Source organism: Arachis hypogaea, chromosome 20, assembly GCF_003086295.3.
Source record: "Arachis hypogaea cultivar Tifrunner chromosome 20, arahy.Tifrunner.gnm2.J5K5, whole genome shotgun sequence".
In the NCBI taxonomy this organism is placed as follows: domain Eukaryota; kingdom Viridiplantae; phylum Streptophyta; class Magnoliopsida; order Fabales; family Fabaceae; genus Arachis; species Arachis hypogaea.
Window position 1 is genome coordinate 97,827,219 of NC_092055.1, and position 16,176 is coordinate 97,843,394.

The 16,176-nt window shown below is 40.1% G+C and overlaps 1 non-coding gene across 1 annotated transcript; it reads right to left on the minus strand.

Moving 5' to 3' along the window:
• Window positions 1-385: 385 nt before the first annotated feature.
• On the minus strand, window positions 386-493 carry LOC112788608 (small nucleolar RNA R71). Its single transcript, XR_003195967.1, has one exon. It is a non-coding gene; the product is annotated as a small nucleolar RNA R71 (small nucleolar RNA).
• Between the last annotated feature and the right edge of the window lie 15,683 nt (window positions 494-16,176).

Here is a 16,176-nt window from a genome sequence, read left to right on the forward strand (position 1 = left end):
AAATAATAACAATGCAAGGAAGATGCTTGGTGACTTTACTGCAACAAATTCCAATTTACATGGAAGAAGCATCTCAATCCCTGCCATTGGAGCAAACAATTTTGAGCTTAAGCCTCAATTAGTTTCTCTGATGCAACAGAATTGCAAGTTTCATGGACTTCCATCAGAAGATCCTTTTCAGTTCTTAACTGAATTCTTGCAGATCTGTGATACTGTTAAGACCAATGGGGTTGATCCCGAGGTCTACAGGCTTATGCTTTTCCTATTTGCTGTAAGAGACAGAGCTAGAATATGGTTGGACTCGCAAGCTAAGGATAGCCTGAACTCTTGGAATAAGCTGGTCACGGCTTTCTTAGCCAAGTTCTTTCCTCCTCAAAAGCTTAGTAAGCTTAGAGTGGATGTTCAAACCTTCAAACAGAAAGAAGGTGAATCCCTCTATGAAGTTTGGGAGAGATACAAGGAACTGACCAAAAAGTGTCCTTCTGACATGCTTTCAGAATGGACTATCCTGGATATATTCTATGATGGTCTGTCTGAGCTATCAAAGATGTCACTGGACCATTATGCAGGTGGATCCATTCACCTAAAGAAAATGCCTGCAGAAGCTCAAGAACTCATTGACATGGTTGCAAATAACCAGTTCATGTACACTTCTGAAAGGAATCCTGTGAATAATGGAACGCCTATGAGGAAGGGAGTTCTTGAAATTGATACTCTGAATGCCATATTGGCTCAGAATAAAATATTGAATCAGCAAGTCAATATAATTTCTCAGAGTCTGAATGGATTGAATGAATCATCCAACAGTACTAAAGAGGCCTCTTCTGAAGAAGAAGCTTATGATCCTGAGAACCCTGCAATAGCAGAGGTAAATTACATGGGTGAACCCTATGGAAACACCTATAATCCCTCATGGAGAAATCATCCAAATTTCTCATGGAAGGATCAACAAAATCCTCAACAAGGCTTTAACAATGGTGGAAGAAATAGGTTTAGCAATAGCAAGCCTTTTCCATCATCCACTCAGCAAAAGACAGAGAGTCCTGAGCAGGATCCATCTAGCTTAGCAAATATAGTCTCTGATCTATCTAAGGCCACTTTAAGTTTCATGAATGAAACAAGGTCCTCCATTAGAAATCTGGAGGCACAAGTGGGCCAACTGAGTAAAAGGGTCACTGAAACTCCTCCTAGTACTCTCCCAAGCAATACAGAAGAAAATCCAAAGAGAGAGTGCAAAGCCATTGATTTAATCACCATGGCTGAACCTAGAAGGGAGGGAGAGGACGTGAATCCCAGTTAGGAAGACCTTCTGAGACGTCCAGTGATCAACAAGGAGTTTTCCTCTGAGGAACCAAAGGAATCTGAGACTTATCTAGAGACCATGGAGATTCCATTGAACCTCCTTATGCCATTCATGAGCTCTGATGAGTATTCTTCTTCTGAAGAGAATGAAGATGTTACTGAAGAGCAAGTTACCAAGTACCTTGGTGCAATCATGAAGCTGAATGCCAAATTATTTGGTAATGAGAATTGGAAAGATGAACCTCCCTTGCTCATCAATGAACTAAGTGATCTGGATCAACTGAGATTGCTTCAAAAGAAACAGGATCCTGGAAAGTTCTTAATACCTTGTACCATAGGCACCATGACCTTTGAGAAGGCTCTATGTGACCTTGGATCAGGGATAAACCTCATGCCACTCTCTGTAATGGAGAAACTGGAAATCCTTGAGGTTCAAGCTGCCAGAATCGCATTAGAGATGGCAGACAACTCCAGAAAACAGGCTTATGGACAAGTAGAGGACGTGCTAGTAAAGGTTGAAGGCCTTTACATCCCTATTGATTTCATAATCCTGGATACTGGGAAGGATGAGGATGAATCCATCATCCTTAGAAGACCTTTCCTAGCTACAGCAAGGGCTGTGATTGATGTGGACAGAGGAGAATTGATCCTTCAACTGAATGAGGATAGCCTTGTGTTTAAAACTCAAGGATCTCCTTCTGTAACCATGGAGAGGAAGCATGAAAATCTTCTCTCACTACAGAGTCAACCAAAGCTCCCACAGTCAAACTCTAAGTTTGGTGTTGCACCCTCACATTCAAACTCTAAGTTTGGTGTTGGGAGGTTCCAACCTTGCTCTGAACATCTGTGAGGCTCCATGAGAGCTCACTGTCAAGCTATCGACATTAAAGAAGCGCTTGTTGGGAGGCAACCCAATGTTATCTAATTATATTTATTTATTTTCCATTGTTATTTTATGTTTTCTTTAGGTTGATGATCATGTGAAGTCACAAAAACTACTGAAAAATCAAAAACAGAGTGAAAAATAGAATGAAAAACAGCACACCCTGGAGGAGAACAGTCTGGCATTTAAACGCCAGAAACAAGCATCTGTCTGGCGTTTAACGCCAGAAACAGGCACCAAGCTGGCGTTTAACGCCAGAAACAAGCATCTACCTGGCGTTAAACGCCAGAACAAAGCATTGAAGTGGCATTTAATGCCAGAAACAGGCAGCAGTCTGGCGTTAAACGCCAAGATTGCATGTATAGGGCGTTTTACACGTCTAAAGGGTACAGGGATCAAAAAATCCTTGACACCTCAGGATCTGTGGACCCCACAGGATCCCCACCTAACCCTATTCTCTCGTCTTCACACCTTTTCATAACTCTCTTCCCCAAATGCCCTTCACCAATCACTTCAATCACTCTTTCCCATCACCCCCTCAGCACTCACATCCATCTTCTCTTCCCCATAAACCCCACCTACCTTCAAATTCAAAATATTTTTCCTCCCAAACCCATCCCTAAATGGCCGAACCCTAAACCCCTCCCCACTTCTATAAAAACCCCTCATTCCTTCTTCTATTTCACACAAAACAACCCTCTCTCCTTCCACTTGGCTGAAACCTACTCTCTCTCCCTCTCCTCCATTTCTCTTCTTCTTCTACTTCTTTCTTTCTTCTTTTGCTCGGAGACGAGCAAACATTTTAAGTTTGGTGTGGTAAAAGCATTGCTTTTTGTTTTTCCATAACCATTTACGGCACCTAAGGCCAGAGAAACCTCTAGAAAGAGGAAAGGGAAGGCAATTGCTTCCACCTCTGAGTCATGGAAGATGGAGAGATTCATCTCAAAGGTCCATCAAGACCACTTCTATGAAGTTGTGGCCAAGAAGAAAGTGATCCCTGAGGTTCCTTTCAAGCTCAAAAGGAATGAGTATCCGGAGATCCGACTTGAGATTCAAAGAAGAGGTTGGGAAGTTCTCACCAACCCCATTCAACAAGTCGGGATCCTAATAGTTCAAGAGTTCTATGCAAACGCATGGATCACAAGGAACCATGATCAAAGTGTGAACCCAAATCCAAAGCATTGGCTTACTATGGTTCGGAGAAAATACTTAGATTTCAGTCTGAAAAATGTAAGGCTAGCGTTCAACTTGCCAATGATGGAAGAAAATGCACGCCCCTACACAAGAAGGGTCAACTTTGATCAAAGGTTGGACCAAGTCCTTATAGACATATGTGAGGAAGGAGCTAAATGGAAAATTGACTCAAGAGGCAAGCCGATTCAACTAAGAAGGCATGACCTCAAACCAATGGCTAGGGGATGGCTAGAGTTCATTCAACGCTCAATCATTCCTACTAGTAACCGGTCTGAAGTTACTATAGACCGGCCCATCATGATCCATAGTATCATGATTGGAGAGGAGGTGAAAGTTCATGAGATTATACCTCAAGAACTTTACAAGGTGGCTGACAAGTCCTCCACTTGGGCAAGGTTAGCCTTTCCTCACCATGAAATCCCTGAGATACCTCAAGGGATGCACTTCCCTCCATAAAACTATTGGGAACAAATCAACACTTCCCTAGGAGAATTAAGTTCCAACATGGGACAACTAAGGGTGGAGCACCAAGAGCACTCTATCATCCTCTATGAAATTAGAGAAGATCAAAGAGCTATGAGGGAGGAGCAAGAAAGACAAGGAAGAGACATAGAGGAGCTCAAGAGCACCATTGGTTCTTCAAGAAGAGGAAGACGCCACCCTCACTAAGGTGGACTCATTCCTTAATCTCTTTGTTTACTTATTTTCCTGTTTTTCGATTTTTGAGCTTTATGTTTATTTATATTTGTGTCTTATTACATGATCATTAGTGTCTAAGTGTCTATGCCTTAAAGTTATGAATATGAATCCACCACCTCTCTTGAATGAAAAATGTTTTAATTACAAAAGAACAAGAAGTACATTGTTTTGAAGTCATCCTTGAAACTAGTTTAATTATTTTGATGTGGTGGCAACACTTTTTGTTTTCTGAATGAATACTTGAATAGTGCATATGTCTTCTGAAGTTGTTGTTTATGAATGTTAAATATGTTGGCTCTTGAAAGAATGATGAAAAGGAGACATGTTATTTGATAATCTGAAAAATCATAAAAATGATTCTTGAAGCAAGAAAAAGCAGTGAATACAAAAGCTTGCGAAGAAAAAAAAATGGCAAAAAAAGAGAAAGAAAAAGAAAAGGCAAGCAGAAAAAGCCAAAAGCTCTTTAAACCAAAAGGCAAGAGCAAAAAGCCAATAGCCCTTAAAACCAAAAGGCAAGGGTAATAAAAAAGGATCCAAGGCTTTGAGCATCAGTGGATAGGAGGGCCTAAAGGAATAAAATCCTGGCTTACGCGGCTAAACCAAGCTGTTCCTAACCATGTGCTTGTGGCATGAAGGTGTCAAGTGAAAACTTGTGACTGAGCGGTTAAAGTCAAGGTCCAAAGCAAAAAGAAGAGTGTGCTTAAGAACCCTGGACACCTCTAATTGGGGACTTTAGCAAAGCTGAGTCACAATCTGAAAAGGTTCACCCAGTTATGTGTCTGTGGCATTTATGTATCCGGTGGTAATACTGGAAAACAAAGTGCTTAGGGCCACGGCCAAGACTCATAAAGTAGCTGTGTTCAAGAATCAACATACTGAACTAGGAGAATCAATAATACTATCTGAATTCTAAGTTCCTATAGATGCCAATCATTCTGAACCTCAATGGATAAAGTGAGATGCCAAAACTATTCAAGAGGCAAAAAGCTACAAGTCCCGCTCATCTGATTGGAGCTAAGTTTCATTGATATTTTGGAATTTATAGTATATTCTCTTCTTTTTATCCTATTTGATTTTCAGTTGCTAGGGGACAAGCAACAATTTAAGTTTGGTGTTGTGATGAGCGGATAATTTATATGCTTTTTGGCATTGTTTTTACATAGTTTTCAGTATGATATAGTTAAACGCCAGTTCCATGCTGCATTCTGGAGTCAAACGCCAAAAACAGGTTGCAAAGTGGAGTTAAACGCCAGAAACAGGTTACAAACTGGCGTTCAACTCCATGAAAGACTTCTACACATGTAAAGCTCAATGCTCAACCCAAGCACACACCAAGTAGGTCCCGGAAGTGGATTTCTGCATCATTTACTCATTTCTGTAAACCCTAGTAACTAGTTTAGTATAAATAGGACTTTTTACTATCTTTGTAAGAGATCTTTGATTAGTTTTTATGCTATCTTAGACTTTTAGGGGGGCTGGCCATTCGGCCATGCCTGGACCATTATCACTTATGTATTTTCAAACGGTAGAGTTTCTACACACCATAGATTAAGGTGTGGAGCTCTGCTATTCCTCATGAATTAATACAAAGTACTACTGTTTTTCTATTCAATTCAAGCTTATTCCTATTCTAAGATATCCATTCGCACCCAAGAACATGATGAATGTGATGATTATGTGACGCTCATCATCATTCTCACTTATGAACGCGTGCCTGATAAACACTTTCGTTCTACATGCAAACAAGCTAGAATGAATATCTCTTAGATATCTAATACAGAGGACCGAGTCCGAGATATTAGAATCTTCGTGGTATAACCATTTTTGAGATCCAGAAAGTCTAAACCTTGTCTTTGGTATTCCGAGTAGGATCTGTGAAGGGATGGCTGTGACGAGCTTCAAACTCGCGAGTGCTGGACGTAGTAACAGAAGCAAAAGGATAGTAAATCCTATTCTAGTATGATCGAGAACCGACAGATGATTAGCCATGTAGTGACAGCGCATTGGACCATTTTCATAGAGAGGATGGGATGTAGCCATTGACAACGGTGATGCCCTACATAAAGCTTGCCATGGAAAGGAGTAGGAATGATTGGATGAAGACAACAGGAAAGCAGAGGTTCAGAGGAACGAAAGCATCTCTATACGCTTATCTGAAATTCTCACCAATGAATTACATAAGTATCTCTATCCTAGTTTATGTTTTATTTATCTTTTAATTATTAAAACTCTATAACCATTTGAATCTGCCTGACTGAGATTTACAAGGTGACCATAGCTTGCTTCAAGCCGACAATCTCCGTGGGATCGACCCTTACTCACGTAAGGTTTATTACTTGGACGACCCAGTGCACTTGCTGGTCAGTTGTGCGAAGTTGTGACAAAGAATTAAGATTATGAACGTGTGTATAAAGTTTTCAGCGCCGTTACCAAGGAATGGAACCGTCATGATTTCTGCGCACCAATGGTCAACTTAGAGCTCTTTGTGGAATTAAGAGTAAAAATGAGTTGTATAGTGGTTGGAGGTTTGGAATTAGGCTCATCAAGGACAAAGATTCAAAGTATAGGGACTACGATTGGATGAATGCTACTTTACATGGGTCTAGGAAGAAGACTTGGTATGCTAAAGAGAATTCTACTTATCATACTTGTCAACCACCCGAACGGAAAATTCATGAAGATCAACAAGAAAATGGGTGAGAAAATAAGATATGGGACCCGGAATCAAAGCACGGAGACCAACTATGGGAGCTCATATCTTGGGTGGAACTCCATCCAAACTTGGTGAAGATGGTTGGAACTTCTGTCAACCATTTGAGGAGCAAAGATCCTTGGAGAATCAAGGATGAGTACAAGCATAAGCCACCATGACAAGAGCTTCCCAAATGTCCAACTTAAGGACTTAAACTAAAAGTGCTAGGTGGGAGACACCCCACCATGGTATACTCTTTCCACTCTCTTGCAGATTTCATTAATAAGTGATTTGAGATACCATTGTAGGTAGTTTTCCATTTCATTTTAGTTGTTTTAATAAATTGATTGTTAGCATTCTAACATGTATGTTGTGCTTGTTAGTAGTTGAATGAATCTCATAACCAAGATTAATCTTTGTGAATTGTGTACTTTTTGATTGGTTAGAAGTTGTAGGTGTTGTTAGGGAGTTTTTTGTCATTTTAAGCTTTTAGCTTTTCTGAAAAAAAAAGTGTCAAGAATGCGCACGCACGCTGTGCGCGTGCGCGCCTATCAGCATATGTAGGCCTATACTCTTTCCAGAGAGTTAGGCCAATCTTGCGCAAAAGTTGGGCCAATGGCACAACCAAGTGTACGTGTGCGCGCACTGTGCGCACGCGCGCGACTATCCAAAATTTGCAAGGATACGCGCCCGCGCGCATGGCGCGTGCGCGCCGATTCGCCATAACTAGTTCCAGGCCAAGGACCCGAGACTTGTGCCAGTTCTGGGCTGGCTTTAAGCCTTGAAGCCCAACTCACGTTGCGCGGACTCGCACGGTACGCGTCAGCGCCCATACTCTTATCTCTCGTCTACGCGGACGCGCACGGTACACATCAGCACCCATGCTCATATTCACCATCTGCGCGAACGCGTATTTGCCGCCTCCGCGCCGCTCTTCCATTTTTTCCAGCCTACACAAACGCACACAGAGCGCTGCCACGTCGACCCCTTTTTCACCATTCGCACAGACGCGCACAGTGCGCGCACGCGCAGATTCAAACTAATTAAACCCAAGGGACGCGGGGATCACCTTCACTCGCAGACCCCCCCACCAGCGCCCTTTCTCCCCCATAACTACCTCCCTCAACCCTCTAAGCTACCTACCGGCACCGCGCTGGCCGTGCCACCGCCGCCCCCCCCCCTCATTTCCATCTTCCCCCTATCTCTTCCTCTCTCTCGCTCGTCCCCTCTCTCTCACCCTCTCACTCTCACTTTTTCACTCTCTCTGCCTTAGCTACCGCCGGCGAACCACCCTCCGCTGCGAGTCTCTGCGCCCCCACCTTCCAGGGCGACGCTCTCTCACCCATTTCCACTCTCTGGTGCCACTCCTTTTTGCTCTGCACCTCTGCTTCCAAGTTTTCTATAACCTGCACTGCTACTCTGTTTTTCATTGCTGCTTTTATTAATTTTGTTATTACTTTTAGTTAGTTAGAATTTGATTTTTACATGTTAGGATAGATAGAGATATCTCCTGTTAGGTAGTTAGGTTCTGAATAGAGAATTCTAGGCCTGATAATTTCGCTGTATTTGTTTACCAAATTGAGCACATATTGATTGATTGCTGAGTGATATTGATCATGTTTTTCCATGATGTACTCTTCATATTCTGCTGCCTGCTGCATTTTTCTTTCTGTGATTATGTTGCTGCTGCCTGGTTATGTGCTATCCACTTGTCATCATGATTATTTCTTTTTGCTACTAATTGATTATGCTTGTTGTTTTTTGGATTCATATGACTCTTTTGCTGTTTTTGGCTATCTGGGACTGTCCATTTTACTGCCAGGATGCTGCCAAAATTTTTATAAATTCCTTGATTCCAACTTGTTACCTAGAATTGAACTTGCAATTTCCTCAATTAAGGTTACCCAACCTCACCAAGTTCAATTCTTAGGTTACTTGGTTAGCATTTCCGCATCCAAATTGATTCCCGTTAATGTGCATTGGAAAAGTGTAGTTGAGGAATTATTTGACGGTTTTCTATATCAAATAACCTCACCTCGCTCATTAGTTTGGACCCTTTTGAGGCTTCACTCTTCAAAATAAGTCAAATGCCTTTTGATTTGAATTAAACTTTACATTTGACTATAACCTACAATTTCTCTAAAGGGTTCATTCATTTCCAATATTGGTGATTTTCACTAGTGTGACCTTCTTGGTCTAAATTATTTCAATTTGATTTTCGTTACACTTAGTGCATGTTCCATATACTTACACCAATTACTGCAAACCCAGTAATCACGGCATTGATTGAGGACTTGCTTTCAATTAATTGCTTCTTTTGCAATTTCATATTTCATCATCAATGACTGCACTTTCCTCATGATTGTGAGCATGCTTATTTTCTTTGCTTGGTGAACTTCATTTGATTGAAACAATGGCCATCATACCCCTAACTTTTGAACTGGATTTTCTAACTTCTGACTTGTTTTACCTTACTCACCTCCCTTTTTGTTTTAAGCTAATCCATTGACCATTCTTTTGGGTATGATTCTCATTGAACTTAATCAACAAGCATGATATGTTTGATGTTGGAATTCTTGGTTTGTGACCTTATCTTTTTCTTTTATAGTTACTTGCATTCCAAGTTTTTCTTTATTTTTAACTCACTTCATGACTATCCCATTACTTGCTTGCTATCTCTCTACTTGGCTAGGTACTTATATATCATATTTGATTTTCAGGATGGCCGATAGAGGAATAGAAAAGGCCACTACCTCCAAAAAGAGGAAGAAATCTCAAGATCTTACCCTTTCCCCTTATGCCAATTATGCCAAGAATCTAATTAATAGGGTGGATAAGGAGAATCAGCTAAAACTGCCCACCGATACACACATGTTCTGAAATCTCTACGATGAGCTCCGTTTTTCCACCTATCGGAAGACGAACCTGAATATTGAGAAGAAATTGGCCTTACCCGACGATCTGAAGGAACCCATTGAGACCCGTATTCAAGGATTGGGCCTTGGCTTTATTGATAGGAATTTGGGACGGATCAACACGTCCTGGGTCAAGGAGTTTTATTGTAACTTCTTTCGAGAGACTCTGGATTCGGTGCACCTACGAGGTGGGCAGATCTCGATCCTTGAGGCAGCTATTGAGAGTATTTTACAATGCCTACCTCGGATTGGTGATATTTGTGCATATCATGAGGCAGAGACTGCAATAAACACTATGACTTTTGATTATGAGGCACTGAGGAGCGTTATTGCCACGCCGGACGCCCCTTGGGTGATGGAGTCTATCAACATAAGGCCCAAGGATATGTTATTCACCTATCTGACTAGGGAGGCCAAGACCTGGCAGCAGATATTCACGCACTATGTCCTGCCCACTACACACTTTTCTGAGATTCCGATGGACATGCTACTTCTGATTGGCTATGTCATGGAGGGAAATGAGGTATATTTCTCCCGACTAATCAGGAGAAGCATGTGGCGTGCTCACATCTGTGGCCTTCTACCATTTTCCACCATGGTCACTAGGATGGTTGAGTTGGCTGGCGCCCCATGGAGGGATGATGATGTGATTTCACCACCCCCAGACGAGGATGAGAAGGAAGTTACTATCCTATGGGGCGGGTGGGTGCACGAGAAGCCCTCTTCCAGGCGCCTCTCTCAAGCTAGAGCAGTAGTCGAGGCAGCTAGACCTTCATCTTCCACAGCAGCAGCAGGACCATCTTTTTCTACAGCACCAGCAGCAGTACCTCTACCACCACCAGCACCCGAGCCGACTTACATGCTAGTACAGCGCCTGTTTCGCTTTATAAAGCGTACCAAGCGTCGTCTTCTGTGACGTCTAGACCGCATCGACCAGGTGTTTGTCTCCCAGGACATTGAGCTACACCCTCTCCCTAACTCTCCCGCTTCTGACGAGCCAGATCATGAGGAGGAGCACAGGGCAGAGCATGAGGCCGAGCACGCAGAGGAGCATGTTGAGGAGCCGATTCGTCAGGAGGCACCTCCAGAGACTTAGGCTACCCAGGATACTCCACAGCATGCCAAGGAGCCAGTGCCCCATTCTGAGATCCAGCAGGATGTAGATGTGACCGTTAACCCTCGCCATGAGCCCGATCAGTAGCATCGAGGACGATGGTTCATCTTAAGTTTAGGAGGTCACCGCCATCGCCGTCGGTAGATTTGGTGAACACTTTTCGGACATTATTACTTAGCTCTTCTTATTTTACTTTATTTTGCACTATTTTAGGATTGTTGTATATACGTTTATTTTGGTTGTTGCACACTTTCATTGTATATGTTGCATTTTAGCCTTGTGGTTGTGATTTGGAAAATGTTTTGAATTGTTGAGAACTTAGTTAAACCCTTTGTGCATGACAGAAATTGTTTTGATTAGGAAAGAGGGTAAACTAAGGGATTTTAGAAAATCTTAGTCACAACATTGCATTTAGGATATGCTTAGTCAAAATGATAGAATTTTCAAGAGAATTTATCTAAAGGGCACCACCCCAGTTGATTGAAAATTTTTTTTTTTGTGGAATTTGCTTGAATTTACACTCTTGTGAATCATGTTTTTGAGCTAAGAACACAAGCTTGTGAGTTTTGAACCTATTGTTGTGGTTACATCTTATAACCACTTATTTTCTCTTCTTGTGTGCATTATTCTCTTTCTATGATTGTAATCTTTGATTTGTTTGATTCTTTATGTCCATTATTTGGTGTATTCATGCATTTATATGATTGAGGCCATCGTTTCATTTAGCTCACTTACCCAAATAGCCTTACCTTTTATCTTCCTTTGTTAGCCAATTTGAGCCTACGATTAACCCACTTGTTCTTAATTTAGCACATTACAAGCCTTAAAGTGAAAAACAATAAATGTCCTTATTTGGATCTTTGATTGGCTTAGGCTAGTGTGTGTGTGTAACATTCAAGTGTGGAAAAATTGGGACATTGGTTGAATAAAGAGGGTAGTTTGTATTTTTATTGAAAATATTGGGAATCGGGTACATGCTCATGTATTGACTAAATATATAGACCTTATGCATTGATGTTCTTGTATATAGTTTGAAAGAAAGAAAAAATGAGAAAAACAAAAGAAAATTAAAAGAAAATAAAAAGAAAAAAATAATATGGAGAAGAAAAGAAAAAAATAGAAAAAAAAAAGAAAAAAACAAATAAAAAGGGGACAAAATACCCCAAAGCAAAGCTCAATAAGGGTCAATGTATAAGTGTTGTGAAATGAAAAAGGAAATGCATGAGTATGTGAAAAAGTGAGAAAATGGGTAGTTAGGTTAGCTTTGAAACTGTATAGGATGTCATAAGTTAGGTGGGAAGTTTAAGCTTATCAAAGATTCAAATTTTAAGCTCACTTGACCAAATATGCATCCTTATCTTGACCCTAACCCCATTACAACCTAAGAAAAGACCTCATGATACTTGTATGCATGCATTGAATAAATGTTGATTGTTAGAAGAAAAACAAATCTTAGAAAGCATGAAATAGAGGAGAATTGAGAGAATCAACCCTAAACATTTGAGTGAAAAGAGCGGATACACATCCCGGTGAGGGTTCGATTGCTCATTTACATGTATTCATCATTATCACCTATATTCATGCAAGTTTGTAAACTCTTTTGATAATTCAATACAATTGTGGGTTGGGTTTGATTCCCATAGTTTGAGCCTTTGTACTTCCATGTATTCTCCTGGAATTTGATTTGTTTTGACGAAGCATTAGCATCCACATAGTTAGTTGCATCCATTTAAATAGTTGCATTTAGATGATTTAGTTGCATTGAATAAATGTCATACCTCTTGCTTCATTATTGGTTAAGCATGAGGACATGCTTGGTTTAAGTGTGGGGAGGTTGATAAACCCCCTTTTGTAGGGTTTATCTTGTGTTGCATTTAGAGCATTTTGATAACCTTTCCTCACATTTATTCAAGGAAATAGCATGATTTTGTGATTGTCTCCGTACTTGTGCTTAGATGTGAAAATATGTTTTTTAGACCTTTAAATTGATAATTTTGATTTGCCTTTGACTTCCGCTAGATGCCTTGATGTGTTTGCTAGTGATTTCAGGTTAAAAAGGGCTAGGAAGGGATCAAAGGAGTGAAAGGAAAGCATACAAAGTGGAGAAATCATGAAAAGCTAAAAATCTGGAAAAGCCCATGGGCGCGCACGTGTACTATGCACTTACGCGCAGATCACGAAATTCTCCAGGGGCGCACACGTGCACTATGCACTTACGTGCCTGGCGATTTTGGAGGGTTTCCAGCCCCATTTGGAGCTGAGTTTTTGGCAGGAAAAGGTAAAAAAAGACCAAGGAATGAAGGGGAAGGGAAAAATCATCATAGATACATACACACTCATTAGGATAGTTTAGTTTTAGTTTTAGAGAGAGAAGCTCTCACTTCTCTCTAGAATTAGGATTAGGATTAGGTTTAGTTCTTAGATCTAGGTTTTAATTCATGCTCTCTTCTATTTCTTCTTCTTAATTCCTTGTTGTTACATTCATCATTCTCTATTATTTGTTATAAATTTTTCTACCTTGCTTGTAGATCTACTTTTGTTCCTTCTATTTCCTTTTAATGCAATTTGAGGCAATTCATGTAGATCTTGTTTTCTTTGATTGTTGTTGTTGATTTCTTACATTCAATTGTTGTTAGATTCTATTCTTGTTATCAATTTACTATGCTTTTCTTTTGTGCCTCCCAAGTGTTTGATGAAATGTTTGGTTGAATTTTAGTATAGATTTTACTCCTTTTGGCCTAGTAGAGTAATTAGTGACGCTTGAGTTATCTAATTCCTTTGTTGATTGATAATTAGCAGTTGCTAATTGGTTTGGATACCACTAAAGCTAGTCTTTCCCTTAGGAGTTGGCTAGGACTTGTGGAATCAAGTTAATTCATCCACTTGACTTTCCTCCATGGTTAGAGGTTAACTAAGTGGTAGCAATGGATAATTTGTGGTCACAATTGAAGAGGATAACTAGGATAGGACTTCTAGTTCTCATATCTTGCCAAGAGCTTTGTTAGTTGTTAGTTTATTTTCTTTGCAATTTATATTTCTTGTCTAAAATCTCAAAAACCCCAAACATACTTCATAGCCAATAACAAGAACACTTTGTTGCGATTCCTAGGGAGAACGACCCGAGGTTCAATTCTTCGGTTTATAAATTTAGAGGGTTTGTACTAGTGACAAACAAATTTTTGTATGAAAGGATTAGTGTTGGTTTAGAAACTATATTGCAACGAGACTTCATTTGTGAAATTTTAAATCGTCAAAAGTCTAATCATCACCCCCGCGAGGCTAAGGACATGAAAGCAATAATTTCGGCAAAGGGCGCTATCGTCCCGAGTGGGATATATCTTCAGCCTCCTACGGACACCACAAGCCTAGACAAAGCCCCTTCCTCCGCCATTCCTACCACTTCATCCGCACCACCAAAGTCAACCCATCAACTGCTTGTGGAGCTCCATGAGAAGATAGATCGATATGAGCGGCAAAACAAACGCCGATTTGCTTACATGAAGAAGCTTTGGGGTTGTGTCAACCCACCTATGGAAGAGCCGGATATTTCTACATCCACTTCGGACCGCAGTGGAGCAAGCACTCAAGGCACAGATGGTGGAAGTGGCAACCCGAATCCCCCTTTGTGTATCACCATTGGCACGGAGGACTGTGCAAACTTCTAAGTGTGGGGAGGTCGGTTACCGACTTCCGTAGGTACCCTTTTCTTTTCAACACCCATGATTTTAATTTTTCTTTCGTTAGTTAGAATAGATTGCATGATTAATTTTGTATTTGAACACTTTTTGCATGTTAGGACTACTTGATTAGGGTGATGACTTATCTTCCAAGAAATTGTCTTTAGGGCACCCTACCAATTTGAAAAATTTTTGTGGCAATCTTGCTTGAAGAATTTATACTAGAACATGGTTTTTGAGCTAAGAACATAAGCATGTGAGATTTGAGCCTAATTGTGCGGTTACATCTTATAACCACTATTTTCCATCTTGTGTGATTATTCTCTTTCTATGATTGTGATCTTTGATTTATTTGATTCTTTATGTCCATTATTCCATGTAGGCATGCATTTATATGATTGAGGCCATCATTTTATTTAGCTCACTTACCCAAATAGCCTACCTTTCATCAACCTTTGTTAGCCAACTTTGAGCCTATTTTAACCCATTTGTTCTTAATTTAAGCACATTAGAAGCCTTTAAGCAAAAAACAATAAATGTCCTTTATTTGGATCTTTGATTAGTTTAGGCTAGTGAGTGTATCATTCAAGTGTGGGAAAACTTGGGACATTGATTGAGTTAAAAGGGTGTTTAGAATTTTCATTGAAGATCTTGGAAATTGAGTACGCATTCATGCATTAAATGTGAAGCCATATGCATTGATGCTCTTGTATATATTTGTAGTTCGAAAAGAAAAAAATATACAAAAAAAGAGAAAAAAGAAGAAAAAGAAAGGAATAAAAAGGGGACAAAATGCCCCAAAGTAAGGTTCAATAATAATCAATGCATATGGGAGGTGATAAAGAAAAGAAAATGCATGAGTGTGTGAAAAAGTGAAGAATGGGTAGTTAGGCTTGTATTATATTTTTATAGGTTGTTATATAGGTTAGGTAGGAAGCTTATGTTAGTCAAAGATTCAAATTCTGAGCTCACTTAGCTATATATAACCTTACCTTGACCTTAACCCCATTACAACCTATGAAAAGACCTCATGATAGGTGTATGCATGCATTGAATAATTGTTGATTGTTAGATGAAAAACAAATCGTGGAAAGTGATGCATGGAAACTTGTCCTTTAACAAATCTCCCTCGGCAAGTATACCGAATTGTCGTCAAGTAAAAACTCACAATAGAGTGAGGTCGAATCCCACAAGGATTGATTAGTCAAGCAACTTTAATTGGAAGAATGTTCTAGTTGAGTTAAGCAGAAATTGGGTTGAGAATTGCAAGAAATTAAATGGCGGAAAAGTAAATTGCAGAAAATAAATGACGGAAGGTAAATTGTAGAATCTTAAATGGGAAAGGGGAGTTTAGCATGAAAGTAAATAGCAGAAATTAAGGGAGAATGGGTAAGATCAGAAATGGGGAGTTCATTGGGCTTAGGAGATGTTTCATTCTCCGGATCAAGTTCATTTTCATCTCTTCCTCAATCAATGCATTCATTGATCTTCTTGGCAATCTTAAGTGATTGAATTCCAATTCCTTGGTAATTCAATCTCTCAAATAAGATCAATAGCCAATTCCTTGGTCTAATTGCTCATGAGAAGAGATGAAGTGTGGTCACTGATTATACCACATGTATTTCCAAATCAAAGTATTGGGAGAATTATATGTCACCATATCCGCCCAAACCCCAATTTGGTCCAACATGAGAAAGCAA